The 5,994-nt window shown below is 37.0% G+C and overlaps 1 pseudogene; it reads left to right on the top strand.

Annotated features, from left to right (window-relative positions):
* The first annotated feature begins 1,279 nt into the window (after positions 1-1,279).
* Positions 1,280-1,379, top strand: LOC138818449 (U6 spliceosomal RNA; annotated as a pseudogene).
* Positions 1,380-5,994: the final 4,615 nt, after the last annotated feature.

Genomic DNA, 5,994 nt, shown 5'->3' with positions numbered 1-5,994 from the left:
TCACTGTGTGAAATTTAAGATCAGCACACATAAATAAAAATATATAAGTATATATAATATAAGAAATTATTTTTCATTGTTCTGTTGTGGTTAGGGTATCAAAGGCAACTCCGTTTTAAAGTATTGTTCCATTATCTCTCCCTCAGTTTTTGGTAGAGTTAGATCTAAAGCTTTACCATTTTGAGATTTACAGCTTAGAGGCAATAAGAAACACTGTGATTAAAACTTTACCAATTTAAGGCCTAATATCGAGGAGAAACATATGGACTTGTCCAGGAGCTATGGAAATATTTGTTGATAGAAAGTCAGTTGTGTATGTTCCTGCCTGGTTGGATTGTAGACAGGCTAGGACATTAGGTAATCATGCATATGAACAATATTTTTACCTTCTTGGCTTTAGCTACTTTTGAAGTGTTTGGTTTAATAAATATAATATTTTATTTATATAATATTTATATAATAAATATAATATTTTATAATATATTATATATTATAATATATTATAATATTATATATATAATATATATTATATATAATATATGTAATAAATATAATATTTTATTTACATAATATTTATATAATAAATATAATAAATATAATATTTTCATAAAATACTTCGAATATCTGCCTTTAGCTACCAACTCATGGACAAGGTCTAAGTGTCCACTGTAGGCTTCCCCATGAAGAGGTATATACTCATCCTCACACCTATTTTTATAAAATACCTTCTATTCTGAACAATTCATTCTCAACTGTTCGTCTTTCTATGATCCCTTGTAACTAAGATGAGTTTTGTTCCAGTAAGACAATCTATGCAGCCATGGTAAGATATTCTGGTTGGTCTCTTCCTACATGGAAGAAGGGTAAAGGGTCAGGTAGACATTTGTACCTTTGAGACCTCATTTGGGAAATTTTAAGCTGCAGATGTTTAGAAGTAACTTTTAAGAAGGCTTACTTTGAGTCCATTAGATCCACAAAGCTAACTCAGTTGATAAGTAAGTACTTGAAAAGCCATCACCTTTGGACTTAGCTATAAAGGCTTCAAAATATGATCAAATTTAAAATGAAAAAGACAAAATAGTCATTGACAGAAAAATTGCAAATGTGAGCAATCCACCAAACAATATAAGTTTTTTTTCCACTATACACAGAAATTTAGAGAAATATGATCAATAACATTTTTAGGAACAATAAGGGTTCATTGTTACAAATAGGCAACCAAGGATATATGCCTGTATAAAGACTGCATCATTAACTACTTAAACTTAGAGGATACTACATGCTTTAGCAGCAGGTCTACCCAAATGACAACAATACAGAGATTCACATGACTCTTGCACAAGGATCATATAAAAATTTGTGAAGCATTCCTTATTTTTCATTTTTCAGATGCAAGAAATAAAAAACAGTTATTAAAAAGTTGATTACAAAAATTCAAGGGTAACAACATATATAATTCATAGAATTAAAGGTTAGTTTGACATCAGTGTTTACATCTTCACCTTAGAAAGGCCTTTACATAGCATAACCTTTACAAACTTGAAATTAGATAACATTGTCATCTTATCCCAAAGAAATAAAATACTATAAGGACCTAGGAAAAAAAGGAATCTTAATTTTTTTCTATATGGAATGCAATTTAAATGGACACATTTAGTAATTAACCTATATATCATAAAACATGTAGAATTCAAAATATTATATCTAGGAGAGAAGGAAATAGATTATGGACATTATACAAACATAGATATACTTTTTTCAGAAAAGCACCAGGAATACCTTTAGTTTCTATAGTATTCATTTCCACAGATAAGTTAAAATTATTCCTGATTTTAAAAAATCACAAACTCTGCAGAAAATATTATAGATGTATATGAACAACTCTTGAATATATTTTGATATCAGTGTCAGGCAATTCACTTGGAAGAATAACATGGAATCCATGACTTTTTAAAGTAAGATATTGTTGTTACTTTGCATTGTGTAAATATTTTTAGGGACATGAAGGATGAACTGGCATTTTTGAAATTTAAGAAACTTATCCAGAATTCCGGGAAGATAGCGGAGGGGAAGCTGGAGTCTAAATAAGCTCTCGCATAGAAAGCAGTATTAGTGTTTCTATTAACAGTCCTAAGCCAGCGAATCACACCAAGTGTGCCATCACAGGACAGAGTCAGGCCAGAGGGGAAAATCCAGGCAAGGAGACACATCTGTGCTCTTGCCAGCAGCCGCCGCGGCAACGGCAGCAGTGGTGGCAGCGATCGCAGGCATCATACCTAAGCCACAGAGAATCCAGCACGAAGGAGCCAGATGAAGCGGGTGAGCGGATTCTACTCAACACCAGCAAGAACCGATAAGGAACGGAAATCTTTATCCTGCAGTTTGCAGACCAGAGACGACCCAGGAACCAAGACTCAGTGTGAGTAGAAGCCCAATGTCCTCACTCCTTCTCAGGGAGCAGAGGAGAGAAGGCCCCCCTCCCCACCCAGTACCAGAGATCTCCATCTTGGATACCGACAAAGACCGGGGGAGCTGCCAGCTCCAACTCAGTCCTTTGAAAAAACCAGTCATTTAGCAGGTCACAAGAACTTAACGGCGGCGTGACCTGCCAGACTCAGCTCCACCCAAGGAAAAGTCACCCAGCTCAGGCTCCAGCCCTAAGAGTGGCTTTCTTCACTGGGTAATCAGAGCCAGAGGCTGCCCCTCCCTCTAGCCGCCTTGACAATCAATTGAAATTCAGTAAACAGAAATCCTGAGAATGGCTCCAGGCTGGGCTCTGTGAGTTTTTCACAAACTAGCACCCAGGAAAAGCTACTGTTTGTTGAAAGGCCTCAACTCTACCCAGAACCTAGCCTCATTACTGCATCCCCCTCTTTTGTGATTCTCAAAGCAGATCTGCCTCTTATTGAACTAGCCTGGGAGGAGGATCGCAAAATCATGAGTAAAGCAGAGTATTTTTCTGCCTGTTCGAACAAACTGACATAAGAAACCAACCAAGCCACAGGACCAAAAGCAGACCAGAGACTCCAACAATAGGCTGGTTACGGACACAAGGGAGATACAGGATTTTCCCCACCCCCTCCCCAAAAAATCAAAGAACTTTTCTTCTTCTTCTTCTTCTTCTTCTCCTTCTTCTCCTCTTTCTCCTCCTTCTCCTCCTTCTCCTCCTTCTCCTCCTTCTCCTCCTTCTCCTCCTCCTTCTCCTCCTTCTCCTCCTTCTCCTCCTTCTCCTCCTTCTCCTCCTTCTCCTCCTTCTCCTCCTTCTCCTTCTCCTTCTTCTCCTTCTTCTCCTTCTTCTTCTTCTTCTCCTTCTCCTCTTTCTCCTCCTTCTCCTCCTTCTCCTCCTTCTCCTCCTTCTCCTCCTTCTCCTCCTTCTCCTCCTCCTTCTCCTCCTTCTCCTCCTTCTCCTCCTTCTCCTTCTCCTTCTTCTCCTTCTTCTCCTTCTTCTCCTTCTTCTCCTTCTTCTCCTTCTCCTCCTTCTCCTCCTTCTCCTCCTTCTCCTCCTTCTCCTCCTTCTCCTCCTTCTCCTCCTTCTCCTCCTTCTCCTTCTTCTCCTCCTTCTCCTCCTTCTCCTCCTTCTCCTCCTTCTCCTCCTTCTCCTTCTTCTTCTTCTTCTTCTTCTTCTTCTTCTTCTTCTTCTTCTTCTTCTTCTTCTTCTTCTTCTTCTTCTTCTTCTTCTTCTTCTTCTTCTTCTTCTTCTTCTTCTTCTTCTTCCTCTTCTTCTTCTTCTTCTTCTTCTTCTCCTTCTTCTCCTTCTTCTCCTTCTCCTTCTTCTCCTTCTCCTTCTCCTTCTTCTCCATCTCCTTCTCCTTCTTCCTTCTTCTCCTTCTTCTCCTTCTTCTCCTTCTTCTCCTTCTTCTTCTCCTTCTTCTCCTTCTTCTCCTTCTTCTCCTTCTTCTTCTTCTTCTTCTTCTTCTTCTTCTTCTTCTTCTTCTTCTTCTTCTTCTTCTTCTTCTTCTTCTTCTTCTTCTTCTTCTTCTTCTCCTTCTTCTCCTTCTTCTCCTTCTTCTCCTTCTTCTCCTTCTTCTCCTTCTTCTCCTTCTTCTCCTTCTTCTCCTTCTTCTTCTTCTTCTTCTTCTTCTTCTTCTTCTTCTTTTCTTCTTCTTCTTTTGGTACTTTATATAAAATTTTTTGCTTTTCTAAAACTTATTTTAATCTTTAATTTTTGGCTTTTTTGAAGAAAAATTGTTTTCAAGTAACTTTTCTTTCCTCTTATAATTTTTATTTTAGGGATACATGAGTGTGCGTTTTTCTTTATTTGTTTTCTTTTTCTTTTTGTCTTTTTAATTATCTTTTTGGTTTTTGTTTAGCTCTACTGAACTTCTGATCTTTTTTTCTTCCTTTCTTATCCTTTTCACCTTTTCCTCTCTTTCTTTCCTCTTTATGTGACTTTACTCTTGTCCTGCACATCCTCAGATAAACCCGTAGTTGACAATTAGACCATATCCCGCATTGTGTACACACTTACTCTACAAATTTATTACACAATTCAAAACATCTGAGACTTAAACTCCTTAATAGAAGTACTACCTCTTTATACCTATATAATATTTTAAGCATTTTTATTTTTAAGTTTTTCACATCTCCTTTATATCCCTTCCATTCTCTCACTATATTCACGTTCTTCTCTAAATAGATTGTTTTTGTATCTTCATAATATTTTTAATTCTTACTTTTCTATTTTTTCGGGTCTCTTTTCTCTTTTCTTTTCCCTTTCCCTTTCTTCTTTTTTTCTCTCTGTACTTTCATCCTACCCAACCAATTTCCTGCATTGAGATTAGGACTTATTTAACTCTCCCTGTGCCTCCCCATATCAATCTATTCCTATTTTTTACCCAAATCTCTCCCTAATCCTAATAATTTTTGGTTTTCCAAATTCTTTGTGGTTAGTAGCCAATTAACATATAGTCGTTTGATGTCGAATAGATGTATCTGTTGAACTAGATTGTATCTGTAGACTATAAACTGTGCAAATTCAGACTTTGGTTGATGCTTGCCTTAAGAGACTGTTCTAGCACAAAACTGGTGCTATTTTCATCTCAAATGGTCAGAGTAAGCCGGAAAAACACAAGAAAAATGGCAAATCTGGGTATCTCAATTCCCAATCTTGATAATCAGGGGACAGAACAGATAATGAATAATCCAGAGGAGAGTTCCTAAATAGCTCTACAAACACTGCTGGCAAACATAATAAATGAAAAGACTGAAAACATACAAAGAACTCTGTATGAGCGTGATAGAGAGAGAAAGAGGGCAATCCAAAAGTTTATACAGGAATATCATGAGCGTGAGGAAGCCACCCTAAAACTGATACAGGATTTGCTTGAACAGCTTGAGAATACTCAAAGAGAAAGGCAGGAATAGCATGAGCAGGCTGAGAACACTCAAAGAGAACTACAGTAATCCCACAAATGGGAGGAAGCTAATCAAAGAGTAATACAGGAATTGAGAGAGCAGGAAGAGAATACACAAAGATCACTAAAAGCATTCATGGAATCCATTAACAAAGAGCTGAAGGAAGTCAGAAAAACCACAAAGGGAATGCTGAATGAAACCCAACAGAAGGAATGGGAGTCCAATCAACTAAGTAATTTGAGAATAAACACTGAACACCAAATTAAGGAAGTAAAGAAGTTCATATAAGATCTAAAAAAAAGCTTCAACAAAGAATTTGAAGACATCAAAGCTGACCAATTTGAAGGAAAAGAGATAAAAAACAAAGTAGAAAGTCTTGACAGCAGGTTAGACCGTGCAGAAGATCGAATCTCAAGGATTGAAAAGAACATAGATATTATAAAGAGCATACAACCATCCAAGACAGGAACAAGAAATATGATAGATCTATCTAACACTTGGAAGACACCATAAGAAGGCCTAATCTAAGGATAAGGTGTATAGAGGAGCACCTAAAAACAGAAGTTAATGGTCTAGGAAATTTGTTTAACAGGATCCTAGCAGAAAACTTCCGAAACATACAAAAAGATAGGCCTATTC

The sequence above is a fragment of the Dipodomys merriami genome, unplaced genomic scaffold, assembly GCF_024711535.1.
Source record: "Dipodomys merriami isolate MVZ:Mamm:240054 unplaced genomic scaffold, mDipMer1.0.p SCAF_76, whole genome shotgun sequence".
Classification (NCBI taxonomy): Eukaryota; Metazoa; Chordata; class Mammalia; order Rodentia; family Heteromyidae; genus Dipodomys; species Dipodomys merriami.
Note: the sequence above shows the minus strand (reverse complement) of the source record. Positions and strands in the feature narration are given on the sequence as shown.